Source organism: Panthera pardus, unplaced genomic scaffold, assembly GCF_024362965.1.
Source record: "Panthera pardus isolate Hobbes unplaced genomic scaffold, ASM2436296v1 HiC_scaffold_22, whole genome shotgun sequence".
NCBI classification, from domain to species: domain Eukaryota; kingdom Metazoa; phylum Chordata; class Mammalia; order Carnivora; family Felidae; genus Panthera; species Panthera pardus.
In genome coordinates this window covers 23921856-23941308 of record NW_026526788.1, presented here as the reverse complement: position 1 = coordinate 23941308, position 19453 = coordinate 23921856, and the positions used below count along the sequence as shown (strand labels likewise).

General features: G+C 40.2%; 1 long non-coding RNA gene across 5 annotated transcripts in view; it reads left to right on the top strand.

Moving 5' to 3' along the window:
* LOC109264308 (uncharacterized) overlaps nt 1-19283 on the top strand; it is a 57585-nt gene extending 38302 nt beyond the window's left edge. For all 5 annotated transcript variants that reach the window (XR_008425067.1, XR_008425065.1, XR_008425064.1 and 2 more), the window contains 2 exons: nt 10058-10276; nt 14395-19283. This is a non-coding gene — a long non-coding RNA (uncharacterized LOC109264308). The remainder of the gene's footprint in view (nt 1-10057; nt 10277-14394) is intronic.
* The last annotated feature ends 170 nt before the right edge of the window (nt 19284-19453 follow it).

Genomic DNA, 19453 nt, shown 5'->3' with positions numbered 1-19453 from the left:
ATTATTACATCCCTTACAATAAACATAGAGGTATGTGTGCTGCCCATATCCAGAAGTAAGCCAATCTTCTTTGCTTCAAGGACCAAGAATCCTATAGAAAGGCTGATATTACAAAATTAAGTTTTCAAAAGAAAATACTTTTGCATTTTCAAGCAATGCAATTATTCTATCGATATACAACAAAACTTAACCACATGCCTCAAATGACTTGAGATACTTTTGTTCTTCTTAAAGCTTTCATCTTTTTTAGCCAGCTAGTACAGAACAATACTGAAGTGAGTGAACTTTGCCCAAACATAGTTGTTGTTGTTGTTGTTGTTGTTGTTGTTGTTGTTGTTTTAAGCATAGGGCCTTTTAAATGCCTTAACAATGTCTAAGAAAATTCATGGATCAAGGACACTAGTAGTTGTGTGCTGAATGCCAGCAGGCCAAGAGTTACTGCTATGTGGCATTCCACAGTGAGAGTCTGGCCGTTCTCATGTCAATCTACATATATAGATCCACTTTTCTCCTACTCAAATCCCCCAATGCCAATCTGGTTCTAATTTTATTAAAATTTTGTCAAAGCTGTTCCTGGACTGGAAACTTGCCTGCTGAGTTTTAGCCCAAGGCAGATTTTAATGGCCAAGTTCTACAGGCATCAAAGGGAGGAGGAGTTAGTTTGAGGGTGCCGTCTCTTCCTGAACGTGACAGCCTGCTCTCCTGCAAAAACTCCACAGATGTGTCGCAAGTTAGGAGACTGGAGCATCTCTGACAGGCAGCCTGGAGTTTAATGACACCTCTCCTTTCCATAGCACCACCTCAGCATAGGCATTTCCTGCCCTTAGAAGTTTTAAATGCTCACACTGATCGAAGCATTTGGAAGTCAGAACTAATTTCACCTACACCCTTTCCTTCATCACAAGCTGTGCTTTTCATGTATTAATTCACTTCTTCTTCACTTGGATTTAGCTTTGGTTATTCATGAATCCTTCATTTTCCCATTTCTCTTATCCCTGAATGAGACACTTGAAGACAAAGGAAAGGGAATTGAGAGCCTGAATTGCCTTGATGAATTCTGAGTTATTGTGAAGACATTTAAGTTTTGCTGAAAGTTTTTAATGAGAAAACAATGCCCAGATAGGCCATGGCCCAAGTCTTACCTTCCCATTGCCTTTACCTTGCAATGGGGCATAATTTTAATTAAACAAAGTTAAAGACAGAGAGGCAGAGGACACAATTACTGTATTAAATTTTCTGGTAGTGGAGACTGAGGGATGCAACTGGACCAATTATGCTAATGGGCACCTCCTTATTAATGGGGTGGTTCAGAAGTAAGTGATTCCCAACCAGAAAGGGGTTGACTAGAATCTACACATTGGTGGTTGGTTCAGGAATAGCCATGTAAAGTCCAGCTTCAAGGCTGATTGACAGCTTTGCTCTGCTTAACCTCCCTAAGGTCAAGAAGCCAAAGAAACGAGATTCAGCAGAATTTGAGGCCACCCAGGTTCTATATGACAATTTTTGACCCCCATTGCATGTGTGTGTTGGGGGAAGGAGGAAGAGGAGAAAAAGAGGAAACGTATCTCCAAAGGGGTCATGACTCAAGCAACAGGTTAATCTATTTGGAGAAATGTCAAACCCTATAAAATCCATCACAGATACATCAGCCTCCTTCCCATCCAACCACACACACTAACCAGCAAGAGGTTCATAGATTCTGGGGCATCTGTAAAAGGAAAAAGACAATACAGGGTTGGGATAAATTTTTCCTTCTTCTATGGCATTGACTCCTGGCATCTTCACTGCCTTTGTCTTCAGCGAGGGTAGGTAGGCTCAATGGCTCATCCATGGATCCTCACCAGGAGTCCTATTACTTGGTACAAAGTATCTTGCCAAAAAACAAAGTCAGCTGCTACCATTTTAGACTGAGTCCCTCCCAGAACAATTGAATCAGAATTTCTGAGGATGGGACCTGGACAACTATTGTTAGTAGTACCCCAGGTGATTCTAACTTATACCAATGGCTAAGAACCAAAGAACCACAGCATTACATAATTCTATACACCCTGTGGATACAGAATGAATGCAAGGTTGCTGAATAAAAGCAAAGCTGGCACTGTTCTCCTCCATCTGTTCAGAAAAGCCATTTATCCAGACATTTGCTAAGGGCCAGCATATCTAGGTCTTGGGTTAGTTCTCACAATTTCATGTGCATGAGAATTACCTGGAACCTTGTAAAAATAGTCTGGTTCAGTAGGTCTAGGGTGAGGCTGAGTTTCTGTGTGTCCTACAAATTTCCAGGTGATACTGGAGCTGCAGGCCTAGAGACCATAATTTGAGTAACAAGACTAAGAAGGTTCTTTTCCTCTGTCCTGCAGCAATTTCTTGGGCTTCCTTCAGGGTTGACACAAAGTCTGTTTGGACACAGAGGTCTGCTTCTCCATCTGGGTCCTCCTCCCTTCCTGCCTCCCTACCTCTCTTTTGCCTTCTTATATTCTGGCTCTTTTATTCTCATCAAAATATTATCTCTGAAGAGAATACACATGTAAGAGTGTTTTATGAGGACAGTGACAGCAGCTTTGCTTTAACTATTTATTTCTGTTCCCTCACACCCTTCTCCCTACCCCCACCCCCACCTTTTTGACTAGGTTATAAAAACTTAAGCTGGGGTTTTCATGGGAATATTTCAGGCATCCATGAGGCTTCCTGAGAGACAAATTTTAGGGGTTGGAGGAGGGGCAGGAGGGTCAGCACCTTGATAAAGCCTCTAAGGTCACATCACATAGCAAGAATTGATGACATCAATGACATCGTTGATGACATACCTTTGTCTAACAGCCGCTTTGTATACAGACACCTTGTGTTTCTCATTGTAGCACAATTGTGACCGAAGTGAAGATACATTTCTTTTTGGCACTTTCTATCACAGCAGCTAATATTTATAGAGTGTTTTTTTTACAAAGCATTTTTATTATAGAGAATGTGAACGTATCCTAGAAGTAGAGCCCTATGTGCCCATCACTCAACCCCAGCAAACATTAGCCCATGGCTGGTTCTGCTCCATTCATACCTCTGTCTATTTCCCTGGAATCCTAGATATCACAACAATTACAGAATGCTATTTATGAGGCAGGCATCATTTGAGTGATTGATATATACTGGCTCATTTAATTCTCACCACACCCCTATTAGGGAGGCCTCATTATGATCTCCATTTTATAGACGACAAAACAGAGGCAAAGAAAGATTAAGTGACTTGCCCACAGTCATACAGCTAGTAAGCACTTGAACCCAAGCAGCCTGTCTCTGGAGGAAATACTCTGAACCACTATACTGCTCAGCTGATCAAGATTTGGGAATTTGAGCCGCCTTCTTTTCCTCTTCTCCCCATGGGAGCACTCAGGACTAGAACTATTGGTATTTCAGCTCTGGATTTGCACTCAATTTTCGAAGCCCACCTACAATGTTGTTCCTTAGGGAAAATGAATCAAGTCTCCCAGTTCCCACCATTTTTTCCAGGACCATTCATAGTGAGCCATGGGTCCCGAGATGATCGAGCTTCCTGGCTTTGTTGCCCTCAGGGCTGTTGATTGCTAGGTTGCCTATAACATTTATGGCATGCTAGGTAGAAAAGGAAAAAAACAGTACAGTGGGATCTTATTTTTGTGAAGAAAAATGGTATATAATAATATTTACATCCACACACACACAAGATTATACACATAGACACACACCAGATATACACACAGAGACTCATACCAAATATACACACAGATGCACATAGTGTTTACACAGAAACATACACACATAGAAACACACAGGTAAGTTTGGTATTATCCTTCTATGCAATTTTCTGTGCTGTTAAAAACATAAAGTTAGGAAGTGCTCTTTGTTCCATTTTTCCCTTCTGTTGGTTTAAAATTATATGTTCCATTTCTATTCTTTTATTGGTTAAGGGTTTTTTTTAACATTGTAGTTTTTGTTACATATCCATGAATATATTTTTGTAATAAAGACAAGAGTTATAATCAGTCTGTGTCCCTCTCTAGGTCAAGACAAGAACATTTACTTCTCTTTGTGCTTCCTCTGCTTTCAATGTTCATATGATCCAGAATGTTACTTCTAAATCGCTCTGACTGTCCTTTTAAATAAATACTTATTTAGAACTAATCCATTCATTGTATTCTTTGCTTATAAATGTTTCTTGGGGCGCCTGGGTGGCTCAGTTGGTTTAAGCATCTGATTTCAGCTCAGGTCATGATCTCACGGTTCACGAGTTCAAGCCCCACATCAGGCTCTGCGCTGTCAGCATGGAGCCTGCTTGGGATCCTCTCTCTCTCCTTCTCTCCCTCTCTCTCTCTGTCTCTCTCTACTCCTCCCCTACTCTCACTTTCTCTCTTTCTCAAAATAAATAAATAAACTTAAAAATAAATAAATGTTTCTTATCTCCTACTCCTTCCTACTATGTTCATTTGTTTCTCTGTTGGAGTACATTCTGGAGTATTCCTTTAGAAGATCACCAGTGAATGCTAAATCTTCTGAGATTTGAATCTCTGAAGATATTTGTTTTCTTTCTTAAAGCATAGTTTTCTTTCAGTATTTTATATGTGTTCTTGAGTTTCTGAAATTTCACTATGATGTCTAGAGACTGATTTAAAAATTTTGTTGTGTATATGAGTAGTGGCACTCATTCGATCTGAGGATGCTTATCTTTTTTTTTTTTTTTTTTTTTTTTTTTGGTTCTGGCAGTTTCTTGGTGATAATTTCCTCAAACATTGCCTGTCTTCCATTCTCTCTATTCTCAGAACAGTAAACTTCCCAAGTATCATCCTTTAGTCTTGTGTGCTCTTGTTCTTGTCATTTCATTGTACTTATGCCTATTCTATACACCCCACGATGCATTGTTATTTTTATGGTAAATGATTAAAATTATTTTAAGGAAATTTAGACATAATGCACATATATGAAAACGTTCAAAATAATATTGGGTATACTGACATATTTTCCTTTCTGGAGTGCTTAATTCCTTCTTGCACAGCCAGGTTTTCATCTGGTACAATTTCTGTTCAGCCTGCAGAACTTGTCTTTGTTGGGGCTCCTGGGTGGCTCAGTCAGTTGAACATTGGACTCTTGATCTCAGCTCAGGCCTTGATCTCAGGGTCACGAGTTCAGGCTCTGCACTGGGCTCCATGCTGATGTGAAGTCTACTTAAAAAAAAAAAAAACCGGGGCACCTGGGTGGCTCAGTCAGTTAAGCATCGACTTCAGCTCAGGTCATGATCTCACGGTTCGTGAGTTCAAGCCCTGTGTCAGGCTCTGTGCTGACAGCTCAGAGCCTGGAGCCTGCTTCAGATTCTGTGTCTCCCTCTCTCTCTCTGCCCTTCCCCCACTCACACTCTGTCTCTCTCTTCCTCTCAAAAATAAATAAAAAGCATTAATGAAAAAAATTAATAAAAAAAACCCCAAAACAAAAAAACTTCTCTTTGCATTTCATGTGGTACGGTCTGTGGAGAAAAATTCTTTCAACTTTTGTCTAAGAATGTTTTTATTTCATCTCCAGTTTTGAAAGATGTATTCATTGGGTATAGAATTTCAGAGTTGGCAGGTTTTTTCTTTTAGTACTTAGAGATGTCATGCCATTGTCTTCTGGCCACTATTTTTGATGAGAAGCTAGTTCTCATCCTTATTATTCTTTCCTTATATAAAATATGTGCCTCATCCCACCTTTTGAAGCCTCCATTTGCTTTCAAGATTTTCTGATTTGGTTTGTTGTTTATTTTCAACTGTTTGACTATAATGTGCCTAAGTGTGGATTTTTTGTTGTTGTTGTTTTTAGATTGTTTGGGGTTTGCTGATCTTGTATCTGTGGGTTTATATCTTTCAACAATTTTGAAAAAATTTCAGCCATTATCTCTTCAAATACTTCTTCAGTCCCTTTCTTTTTTTTCTCTTTCTGGAATCCCAATTATATATATACAATCTGTTATATGTGTGTGAATATTTCCCTCCAGACTATATAATTTGTCTTCCAATCTTATTTACGGTGTTTTTCCCCATTCTGTGCATAAATTTGAATATCTTATATGGATGTCACTGAATAAGAACATTATAACTCTGTACTGGTCTTTTTTTGGCGATTTGGGCATTATGTACAACATGTAAAATTGGGTAGCCTGCAAATGCCATTGTCAACTTTAAAATAGTTTGTCAGTTGAGTTATGAACACATAGCATGCCATGTTGTAATGACATGTTGAAGACAGTTGTAGTTCTAGGTGTTTTTATACATTTTGGGTAACATTAAAAATACTTATTCATTTATATATTAGAGTTCAGCTTAAGTTTTGGTTCAAAAAATTCGCTTTCTAAAATTGTTGCAAAACCACTGATCTAGATGATACTCTGGCAATTGGGTTTTGACTGGTAGTATGTATATGAAAGTCTGTTCTGATTGTTGTTTGGGCTTTAGTTTTGTTTTGTTTTGTTTTAACTGAAGGAGCACTCTTTTGCTGTTACCTTTATGTGATAGGAACTTAGTTCAATATTCTCTGTGGCTCATTAGGGACAGACCTGCTCTGAATCCTATACCATTTCTCTGCCTTAAGAAGCTGTTGTGGACTCCCAAAGATTTTTTTCTTAGCTCTCCTGCCCATGGAGAGCTCTAGGTATGGCAGAGGACCTTGAGATTAACTTTTTTAAAATTATAAAACTTTAAAAAATGAATTAATATTAAACATAAGGTGGCTAAAGCAGAAAACTTCGCAAATGTTAATAAACATTAATGGGCATTTATCAAATGCCCTTGCTAAATTTTGTAGTGTTGGGTACTTAAGTTACTTTTTAGATTGTTTGATTTGGAGCCATGTTAGTTATGTAAATTTACTTGTGAAAATAGTATCTGGCTCTGAGTTTATCTGCTTTTTCTTTCTCTAAAGATCAGAGCCAGATTTACTATGGCGCAAGTGAAACACAAGCTTCATCCAGGGTCTTTCACTTGAGTGGACCCCCAAGACAGCTGAGTTGTTGCTGAGGGTTGTAGAGTGTTCATGGGCAGGGGAGCCAGACTGAAACCTGAGAGCACTTCCATATAAGCATTTCTGCTAAGTTACAAGAGAAAAAAACTAATCTCTAAAGCTCCAGGATTTGTGTGTGTGTGTGTGTGTGTGTGTGTGTGTGTGTGTGTATGTGTGTGTGTGACTTATTTTCTCATTCTAAATTGAAATACACATCAGTCACTGATTTTATAATTAAAAGTTTATATTCTTTTTACAAAGAGGCCTCCTAAACTATATAAGCCTCAAGCTTCACATAGACTCTTATCCACCCCTGGTATTGATGGTATTATTCATTTTTTATATTACATTTTTTTCTGACCATAAAAATATAATTATGGAACAGTATCCTTCATGGTGCCATTGTATGAGTTTAAAAAGTCATCCTCTCAGGGTATCTGAGGGGGCTCAGTTGGTTAAGCGTCTGACTCTTGATCTCAGCCCAGGTCACGATCTCACAGTTCGTGAGATCAAGCCGCGTGTTGGACTGGACTCTGCACTGACAGTGTGGAGCCTGCTTGGGATATTCTCTCTCTCCCTCTCTCTCTGCCCCTCTCCCTCTCATTCTTACTCTCTCTCTCTCTCAAAATAAATAAATATACTTAAAAAAAATTTAAATTAAAAGTCATCCTCTCTGAACAGAGGTAGTGCATGGGTCCATGACATGGAGTGCTCTGTGGGCTTGGTTCCCTTCTTCAGTGCACAACTGCATAACTGCATGTGGCAACCTGAGGTCCATCAAAGAATTTAGAAAATGCAGAGAAGTTTATAAATAGAAATAAAGATTACTTATAATTCCACCTAAAAATAACTAGAGTTCACATTTTGACGTACTATACACACACACAAACACACAATTGGCATCACATTGCATATCCAATTTTTTGTCACTTTTTTTGGCATAGCATTATATATTAAGAATGTTCTCATGAAGTGAAATATTCCTTGAAACACCATTTCTAATTAATTGCATAATAGTTCATCATAGGGCTATTCATTAATAAATTTTGCATTTTTCTAATACTGGTCATTTGGTTTGGTACCTACTTTTTCTATTATAAATAACATTATGTGGAACATCTCTATGCATACATTTTGATTCTAGGTTCTTAATTTCCTTGTGACAGATTCCTGGGAGGTTAATTGTGGATCAAATGGTTAAAGCTTTTATTTTAAAGCATTTAAGGCACGTTCTCAAATCATTTTCCCGAGATGTTGTTCAAATACATGGGCTACCATGAGTTCATTCTACTCCATGTCTCCCTGACATAGTTTTAATAAAGGCAGTGGCACATTATTATTATTATTATTATTATTATTATTATTATTATTAAAGGCAACTGCCCCTTTACTTTCTGTAATCCTCTACAGTGCTGATTTGGTTATGTGGCTCTAGACCAGAAGAACAGCTCACCCAAGACAATGTAATGTCTGGCCTAAATTTTACAAAACTATCTTATTTCTTCACCCTGGAGTGAAGCAGACACTCATGTCTGACAGCATTATAAGTAACTCCAGATCAAAGTATTGATCAGGAGTGGATATGTTGTTTTCCAGTGGGAGGATAAGGATGGAGAAGCCAATCTATTATTGCCTCTATCAGCTATCTCACTGAAAAGCGATTGAGCTAATGATACCAACTTATAATTGTCAATTTGTTTTAGCTAGAAAGTAGGCAAGAACTCATTGTATTGTCAAGGCATCTGTTAAGAGGATACTGTTGAGGATGTCAGTTTCCAAATTTGATGCTCTTCTCCTTTGTGTACATTTTTTAAAAAGAGAAACAAAACCCAATCTTTTCTTAAATGAGAAATGTAGATGGCTCTTCAACCTCTTTCTGATCTCCAAGAACATATGTTTTGCCATTTAATTAGAATTCTGTTCTGACTACCTGATCTTTGCTAGTGTCAGAGCTCCATCTCCTCACCTAGAGTCTATAGATAATCAGAAGCTAATCGGTATCCTTGCTTCCATGAAATGAAATCATAAAACTTTAGGGAACCTGAAGAAATCCTTGGAATCCTGTAGTTCAGAGTTGTAAACCTGTAGCCTTTAGGCTGAATCTGACTTATAGCTATATTTAGTTTAGTTTATAGTATTTTTTAAAGTTATTTTTATTTAGTTTTATTTATTTATTTATTTATTTATTTATTTATTTATTTATTTGATATACCAAATTGTTACACCTTTATTTTAATTGCTTTAGAAAATAGCCATTGTATCAAGCATGGTAACTTGGCTGCCAACATAGTTATTCCCAACAGTCAGAGTAATACAAAAATCTGCCAAAAAACAAGAGTCCAGGGCCAGATGGCTTTCCAGGGGAATTCTACCAAACATTTAAGGAAGAGTTAACACCTATTCTCTTGAAACTGTTCCAAAAAATAGAAATGGAAGGAAAACTTCCAAATTCTTTCTATGAAGCCAGCATTACCTTGATTCCAAAACCAGAGACCCCACTAAAAAGGAGAACTATAGACCAATTTCCCTGGTGAACATGGATGCAAAAATCCTCAACAAGGTATTAGCCAACCTGATCCAGTAATACATTAAAAAAATTATTCACTGCGACCAAGTGGGATTTATACCTGGGATGCAGGGCTGGTTCAATATCTGCAAAAAAATTAACATGATTCATCATATCAATAAAAGAAAGGACAAGAACCATATGATCCTCTCAATAGTTTTTATTTATTTTGAGAGAGAGAGAAGGAAAGAGAGAGAGGGAGAGAGAGAGTAAGAGTGGGAGAGGGGCAGAGAAAGAGGGAGAGAGAGAAAATCCCAAACAGGCTCTCTGCTGTTAGTGTGGAGCCCATTGAGGGGCTCAGTCTCATGAACCATGAGGTCATGACCTGAGCTGAAATCAAGACTCAGCCGCTTAACCGACTGAGCCACCCAGGTGGTATTTTTATATCTTAGGAATAATTATGGTTAATATGTAATAAGCTCTTATCCCTTCACATATGTTGTGTTATTTAATCCTGACAATTATTTTATGAGTATTATTATTGTCTTTATTTTACAGGTGATAAAACCAAGAACTAGTGATTTTAAGGAACTTGCCAAATATTGGAATCAGTAAGAGGTAAACCTGGGGTCTGAACTCAGACAGCATAGTTCCAGAACCTACTTTCCTAACTGCTACAAGGAAGGAATTGCCAACATTAAAAAAAAAAAAAAAAAAGTCAAGCGATTTCACGGAATCATGGGATTCATGCCCTCTCTTGAACAGTTGTAACATATGGTGAGTGTCCACTGGAGGTGAAGAGTATTCTCCCCTTTTGATTGGATACATGTTCTCAAATTTGCCTTTCTTTAATCTAGCCTAGTTCTCTCATTTGTATAATAGCTTGACCTTTGTCTGCATTTATTACCCCTGATCTAATTCAGTTGTTCTCAGCTGGGGTGATTTTGCCTCCCCACCGCAGGGGACATTTGGCAATGTCTGAAGATATATTTGATGGTCCTAACTGGGGTGGACTGGGGATGGGGGTGCTACTGGTGTCTAGTGGGTAAATGTCAGGCACGCTTACAAACACCTAAAGAATTATGTGTTCCAAAATGCTGAGGTTGGGTGACACCCATTGGATTTAACATCCCCATTTCATAGGTGGGAAAAAAGACTAGAAAGGACATGAGTTGCTCCAGATCCCAAAGCAAGTCAAAGTCAAGGGTGGGAAGGCCCACATATCTCACTTCTCCCTGACCATTTCCCAGGTTATAAGCTTTGCAAGCCTTGAACAGAGATTTAAAAAAAAAATTTTTTTAACGTTTTATTTATTTTTGAGACAGAGAGAGACAGAGCATGAACGGGGGAGGGGCAGAGAGAGAGGGAGACACAGAATCGGAAGCAGGCTCCAGGCTCTGAGCCATCAGCCCAGAGCCCGACGCGGGGCTCGAACTCATGGACCGTGAGATCATGACCTGAGCCGAAGTCGGACACCCAACCGACTGAGCCACCCAGGCGACCCGAACAGAGATTTTTATAAATGGTATCTTTCTAGTTTGCTTTGTTAAAATGAGAAAAAGAGAACTAAATATTACAATTGTTGTGAAAAATCTTCATTGTCTGTCTATTGAATGGAAGATTTGCCAATTAAGAATCCTCTAATTAGCTTTACATGAAAAATGGTATGCTTTCAAAGTAGCTGGCAGGATCCAACTATAAATCACACCCTTTTCAAAGAATCTCTAATATGTATTTATTACATAACAGGCACATGTTGGCTGGGAATATTGCTTTTTCTTCATAAAGTGTGCAGTTTACAAGGAAGAGGAGAGACACTACTTTCAGTTTTGATTCAGTTAATGACCAGGAAATTCACAGTAAATCTCTAAACTATATCCCTTTATTGTGGGTTTTTATGATTTTGTAGTCAGGTGAGATAAGGTGGTAGTCTTAGCTCAAACCTCTATACTCCTTTGCTTTACATAGATTCTGTTCAGACTGTTGCTATAGTTCAACATACATGTTTTAGGTTGAATATTTCTGAGACTTCCTGAAGACCTGAAATGGATTACATAGACCAGTTACCTTCATTATTTGCCTCTTTACTCAAAGGGCAAGAGAGAAGACAGAGCTGGGAATTTAAACACATATGAAGGATATAATCATAGCTAAAATTTCCTACCTGGCAGGCACTGTCAGAAGTGCTTAGTGTGGACTATCTTATTTAATCTCATTTTACCAGTGTTTCCTGCAGGATACTCTATTGATATACATGATGAAAAATATATATCTTACATAATCAAAACTCCAAGGTAGGAGAGCTCTGGGGTTGGTTGATTTGGTGACTTAACAGTGCCTTCAAGGACTCAAGTTCTTTCCATCATTCTAGACTCTCCTTTTCAGGGTGGTAGCCTGAGGTAGCAACATGGCTGTTGTAGTTCTGGTCATCACATTATTACTTTGTGTGTGTGTGTCTCTCTCTCTTTTTTAATTCAGTGCAGAAACCTTTCTAGAGCCCTCCTGCATACATCCCTTTGCACCTGATTGGCTGCAATTATGTCATTTGTCCATTCTTTAGTTGCTCACTGTCAAGGGGAATGGAGTTACCATATGGGTATAGTGAAACACTGGACTGTGAGGAGGAGGGTTAGCTGAACAAGATCCGGGTTCTATTAACAGAAAGAAAGGGGATGACTGACAGGTAGGAAATCACAGGGTCTCTTACAACCATTTTGAGCTCAACCCAGCTCAAACTGGGCATGATAGCAGCCCTTTTCTAAGCAAGTGGGTTGAAATCCACGTGGTAGAATTACTCAGTTCAAACTTTTAGGAGCCCAGGACAAGCTAGTGCAAGCAGAGACAGGGCTTAAAGGGTGCGCTGCCCTGCCCTACTGGCAGGCCTAGGAACCAGACCCCTACACGCTGGTTTGTCACCAGGCAGGCAGTCCCAGGTGCTCCTCTCTCTGCCCGTTGGCGAAGACCAAGCTCTGGCTCTACAAGCTGACACCAAGAAAACCAAACTCATACTCACCATCAGCTGATAAGCTTTCCCTCTCAAAACCAAGGAAAGGCCTGGGTCTTTCTCACTCACTCTGGTGCCACGTTTTCTCCTTTGAGACTTGCCTTGAGGTTCATTTTCAACTGATTTCATCCAGATTAACACTGGTGAGGAATCCATTAATGAATGCTCCTATGCTTCATGGTTGTTTCCTTCTACTGTGATAGTCCAGACTACTGGACAGCAAATCAGTATTTATGTTGGCTCTATATCGACACTAGAGTCTGAGTCTGAATCCTAATTCCAGCAACTGCTAGTGGGGGACCTGGTGAGTTACTTGATTTCTCTAAACCCTAGATAATGATGGTAATGACATCTCTCTCTCAAGGTGCAGATTAAATGAAAATATGCACACAAAATGTTTAGAACAATGCCTGACACATAGTAGGACTCAATGAATAGTAACTATTAATATTATTAGTTAGGAAATAGGCACAAGTTCTGGAGTGTTCCATAGCTGACCAATTAGTAACACTGCAGTGTCAAAATCTAGAATCAGACAAATAGGTTTCTTCTACTTTTGGCTGATCCTCTAGGCCTAAATTTTATCCCTTAAAAAAATGTCCTGTAAATGTAAAACAAGACTGTTGTGAGAATTTAATAAAATAGTACACCCCGTGTTTAATTAAATACAACTATTAATACATATTCCAATTCTCAGAGACAATGTGTCTTTGCTCTGTCAAGACTCGGTGTATCCATATTCCATGAGCTCTTCTGATTTGGGTTTTTTTTCCCTCTGCCTCCCTGCTAGTGTCATCGGAGCCCTCTCCCAGCCTCCAGAGATTGTGGAAGTTTATTTAAACTTCAGATTTACAAACTGGCTGTCCTCCCCCATTCTTCAAAGTCCTGGGCCTAATTGGAATGCAAATGTCTCCCCTGGTAGCTGAGCATTGCTTCTGTCACTCCGGGAAGGCCCTTGGCCATCCAGGGCTGGATGGGAGGCAAAAAGTACCCCACCCCCGGGGTTTTCCATCTTTGTGGGGAGAAAATGATGATGATGTATGAGACAGTGATGCTTTGGAGTCCAAGGAAGACATGACAGACGGGATAATATGGGAGGAAAATACTGTCTTCGTAATGGAGACTGATGGCCTTTGCTTGTCTTCCTGGCATTGTTAGGACTGGGGCTGAGCCGGGCCTTCCTCATGCAGTGGCAGGTTGGGTATGTCGTCCATGATGCCCTCAGTGGTAGTCTTCAACCAAGGGGTGGGGGATGGGAGAAGCAAACAGAGGGGGCTTGTGGGGGTGTTGAGCGCAGGCCTCAACCCCCCTTGGCTTTGACATGCATGTTTGTCAGGAGTGACAGGCCTCTCTGGATCTGTTCATAACTGCTGGCTTTGGGGTCTTTTGCCTTCCACCCACTCTGCCTCCCCAAACCCCCAATAAAAAACAACTATGTTAAACTAAAAACTCTTAAAAAGAAAAGGCCCCAGATCCCTACCAAACCACTCCTACTCCCCCTTCAGGCCCCTACTTGGCTGCAGGAAAGAAAGCCTAAAACTAGAGTAGGAATGTCATCTTTAGAAATCATCTTTTGGAGCAGTTTTATTAATTTCACTTCTCTGTGGTTACCACATGTTTGGGGAAGACAATTGGTTTCACAGATCTGTGTGGGAGGCTGAAGATTTGGCTCTGAGGCGGCAGAGAAAACCTACCGCGAGAACAGGCTCACTAATTGACATACAGCAAAGATGTTCTTTAAGGAAACTTTTCTCCTACTGCCTGTTTTTTTTTTTAATCTAATTTTTAATTTTTAAGTTAATTGTATTTTTTAAAAGAGAGGCTCTATTTTTATTTTTCCTCTACTCATCCATTTCCCACCCCGATTCCCTCCCCACAATTTCCATTCCAGAAATGAAAAGGAAGACTGGACCAAGTATTAAGTCACAATTTTAGCTTCAAAGTCACTGCCAGTGGCTACCGATCCAAGGCCAGGGCTCCAAAAGAAATGAGTCCTTGCCTCCTGGGCTCCCATCTCTGACACCTCCAGCTGAGACGTTTCTGGCTGGAGCATGGTCCTGGCAAGGTACAGAGAAGCAGGTGATTCCGGGCCATGCATGAGCCCTCTTGTACTTGGGAGAAGTCTGTTCACAGTTACTGAGGGCACTGTTGCAGGACCTCCCTGGTATATTTTTTGAGATGTCAGCTTTTTTGAGATGTCAGCTTGAATGACTGCATCATCCAGATAGAAATCAGTTCTGATTCTAAATAAATAATAGGCCAAGCTAAAAAAAAAAAAAAAAACAACTCAATTGTTTGATCTGCGGGTGGTGGTGGGTGAGTAGCTGCTGTTTTAGAACTTTGAATGTGGGTCCCTTGGCATTAGCTTTATTTAAAATAGAGTAGTAGCTCTTCATGCTCTCTGAAAAGTTAATAGCCCACCTTAAAGGAGATGGTAGCCCCGCAGCGCTTTTACGTTGCTAATTATACTGCCCTAGTGGGAGGAAGAGTACATGGCACTTTGGAGAACTCCCAGAAGACAGGGTTCCTCCCCAGCAGCTTCCATGATGACTTGAGATGGGTAAGAGGTTTACCAGCAGATGTTTGAGAACTTGACGCGAAATAGGAGTGACAACCGGGACTTACATCTTTGCCCAAACATTCAAGAGATCCCTCAACTGGTTCCCCAGGTGTGGTTGGAAGCAACCATGGTCACTTTTCCTTTCCCTCTGTTCTTTCATTTGCTCCATCCTCTACTTCTTTGTGCCATGTAATCAGGTCCAGAGTGAGCTGGGAGGGGTTTGTCCCCACTGTCTCCATTCTGCCCCAAAGTTTCCCCGACTATCATGAAAGTGAGCAGTGTGGCTGAGCCAGTCACTTGTGTGAATCCCGAAGAACTGGCTTGGTGAAGTTATGGCAAGGCAGGGAGGTGCTCTAGAGGTCCTGGTGTGGGTGGGAGGCTGGTCCAAGTGCAGACCATGACAAGAAAGCTGCCATGGAGCCCTTCTAGAGCTCCTGGGGTGAGGAATTGAATCTTAGCTCTGTTGTTTTTGTGACCTTGGCTGAGATCAAAACCCTCCCCAGAAAAATGGGAGTTATAGCATATCAGCCTGCCAAAGAGGGGTATTATTTCAAACGCGAAAGCATTACGTTAAAAAAAAAAAAGTGAGACCCAGGGGAAGGAAGGAAAAAGGGGGCCGTCAGTGGAGAGGAAGTGACACGTTTCGTGAAATCGGAGCTTTTTAAGGTTGTTTTGGGCACAGTTTCAAGAGGAAGTGCCGGTTTATTAAGACAAACAATTGCTAATCTAATCTCTACCAAGAGACATATTTAAGTTCAAGCACATTTTTTTTTTTTTTTGCCTCTTCTGGATTCTGGATTTTCAATTGAATGCTGGAATATGAGTGTAAATCCAATGGAAGCAAAACAATTTACGGAAGAACCATTTCTGATTTCTGTTACATGTATGAAGTTGGAGAAAATTGATCAGCAATCCAGAATGATTTGATTTTTTGGACTTCTGCCTCAAGCCCCCTTTCCTAATTAAGTAATTAATCTTCCTTTAATGAAGACTTCCTCCTTTGAAGGTTCCCCAGACCCCTGTTCTTGTCAGCCTGCCCTCTTCCAGGCTCTGAGGCCCCTCAGGCACACGTACGTCATGACCACATCGCCAGGCTCCAAAGGCCTGATTGCTTGCCTGCTTTCTCTACTAAACTGGCTTCTTGAAGACTAAAAACACCTAGCCCATGTTAAATGCTCAATAAACATTAGGTCAATGTTGAATATGGTTGGGATATAGAGAAATAAGGATCATCTCTTTATTAGTTTTGTATTGCCATGTAACAAATTACCACAAATCGAGTGGCTTAAAACAACACACATTTATTAACACAGTTTAATTCACTAACGCAGTTTCCCTGCATCAGGAGTCAGGGCACAGCTTAGTTGAGTCCTCTGCTCAAGGTCTCAGAAGGGCTGCAATCAGGTGTTGACCTGGGCTGCAGTCTCACCTGGGGGCTCTGAGGGATGATCTGTTTCCAAGCTCATTGAGGTTTTGTTAAGAATTCATTTCCTTGTGGTTGACTGATGTGGTCCCTGCTTCTTTCTTACTGGCTGTTGGCTGGAAGCCACCCTTAAGTCCTAGAAGCCACCAGCAATTTACAACGTGGATGTTTGCATCTTGAAGGCTGGCAGGAGAATCTTTCTCACTGTAACTGGCTAGGATGGAATCCACATAGCATAACGTAATTAAAGGAGTGACATCTCCTCACCCATGCCTACTCTATTAGCTAGAAGTGATTCCCAGGTCTTGCTTACACTCAGGAGATGCGATTATTCAGGGTATAAACCAGGGGAGGGGGCAAGCTCAGGGTCTATCTACCTCAATCTCTATGTATAACTAATTCCACTAGGACAAGAACTTTCATTCCAAAAAAAAACCCCAAAAAACAAAACAAAACAAAAACTTGTTTCTTTTCTTTGAGGCTTGCGGGAGAATAGCTTACTATTTCTAGTATGTGCTCTATTATCTGAATCAGTTTCTATATTTTGTAGTTGCTTGTCCAGAAAAATACAGTGACCTGATATTTATCAAATAACATGCTATATAAAAGTCTTTGTGTTAATTATTCAACTATTGGTTCTCAGCTCCAAGTCCCTGTGACAATGGGACTCTGCAAACTGTATTTCCCCTTTGTTAGCTGGCTTCCTGTTAGGTTCTTCCGATAAGGGGAAGAGGAGAGGAGCAGGAGAGGAGACTTGTTCCTTCCTATTTGGCTGCTCATGCTGGCATCTCCCCTTCACCCAGCAATGACAGTTGGTTCTGGTTCAGCTTCTTCCAGCACTTCTAGAGCCAGCCTCAGTATACTCCTCAGAGAGCAGCACTAGCAGGGTGGTATTCCCTTCATGGAGGTCTGAGCCCAGCCCCATGGGATCTTTCTCTAAGCTTGTAGGTTCTGATCACTCCATTCTTCTCTCTTCATTCTCCTTAGTGCTGGTGGCAATTGCCTGCAGTTATTACCTTGGTGTTAGTTCAGTGTTTTCATTTTGCTTTTTCAGTCCTCCAACACATATTTAACCAAACCCCTATATTATATTCTCTCTGTTAAAATACCTAGCATGGTTTGTTTTTCTGACTGGCCCTGATAGATACAGTATCATAATTTTCATCCAAGTTGCCAAGACATTATAGGGTTTCAATAACTGCTATTGGAATTTTATATTCCAAAGGAACTGACATTTAACAAAGAATTGAAACCCACCTTCTGGTTCCCAAGTTGATGCTTTTAGAATGTTGGGGCCATAGTTGACTTTGCCAGTCTGTATAAGGCTTCCTGGCTAACTAGTAAGAGATATAAATAGGCTCACAGGGGGTGATTCATTTATTTCCCAAACTATAGTGAATCATGACTAGAGACTCCAGCCTCTGAGAAGCCCAGACTTAGAAATTAGTAAAGCTATTTGTGTGAAGTTATGGAATATACTCAGATATCCCTATTTTGCAGATGAGGAAACAGAGTAATTTCCATGCAAGGCCTTCTTGCCAGTAGAAGGCTTCAAGTCAGGCACTATAGTTACAAGTGTCTTCTCACCTGGACACTAATGAACTGATTTCTCTTCCTGTGTCCCCTAACTTTTTTTAATGACATCTGTACCCATGTTCAAAATCTATGAATTACTAAAAGATGACTCTGTCTGACTTTCTCTCTTAAATTAGGTCTGCTGATCTTACTCCATAATGTCTCCTTCATTTGTGTTCTATAGTCCCTGAGTTTTGTTAGGCCCTCTTTATCTCTTTCCCACGCTATTAAAATAGCCTTGTGATTAGTCTTTCTGCTGTAATCTATTTGGTCCACTCCTACCAGAAAAACATATCTCAAATAGAACTCATAATATTGCTTCTTTCCTCAGAATGCCCTACAGGGTAACAGTCAAATATCTCAGGTGGAAAGGTAAACTTCCTTCAAAATTTGTTCTCAACCTCTGTCCTGATTCTCTCTTTTATGTGTTCTTCATGCCAGCCAGACCTGTCCACAGCCACTAGAGCCTGGCCTACACTCCTACTGAACCTGGCTTTCCCCCTGCTGCAGCTCACACACCCCCTTATCATGGACTCCTCCTCCCCAACCCTATCTCCTCTCCCTAGAGACACTCTCACGTTCCACTTCCTCCACTCAGCCTTCCCTTAATTCTCCTAACTGAAGAACCTCTTCTTTTTACTTTCTGAAATGACCATATAAGTCACACGTAGATGGTGATGATAACTATAGGAGCAGTACAGCTAAGCTAACACCTGACGATGGTCTATTCTGCTCCCCAGCACTGTATACACTCTTGACCCACATTATCTCATTTAACTCTCATGGAGTTCCTATGAAATATGAACTTTTATTTGTATTGCTGAGTAAGCCGCCTTAGTAAGGTTACATAAATTGTTCAAAATCTCATAGCTCATTTTATGTCTTATGTAAATTATTTGTATTCTCTTTTGTTTATCCTCCAAATGGATAATTGAGATCAGGGAGCATTCTTTGTTCAGCTGTGACCCCTATTCTAAGCCTATGGAGTATCTTGTGCATGGTGGGCAGTAAATCACCAATTTGCTGAAGAGTCTCAGAATTCACAACTTTTGCCACCAAATTGGTCATGTTTTTTGGTGCTGAATTTTATTTTATTTAAATTTTTTTTTTGTTATCTATCAAGCATACACCTGTGTTCTATGTAATGTAAGTCGAGATGGGGAGCAAAAAATTGTTTCTAAGAAGTTTGGAATAAATTGATTCCTGTTTTCCTTCTGTTATAGTTTGAGAGAGGGTCTGTTTTTTTTTTGTTTTTTTTTTTTAAACATTTATTTATTTTTGAGACAGAGAGAGACAGAGCATGAACGGGGGAGGGTCAGAGAGAGAGGGAGACACAGAATCTGAAACAGGCTCCAGGCTCTGAGCTGTCAGCACAGAGCCTGATGCGGGGCT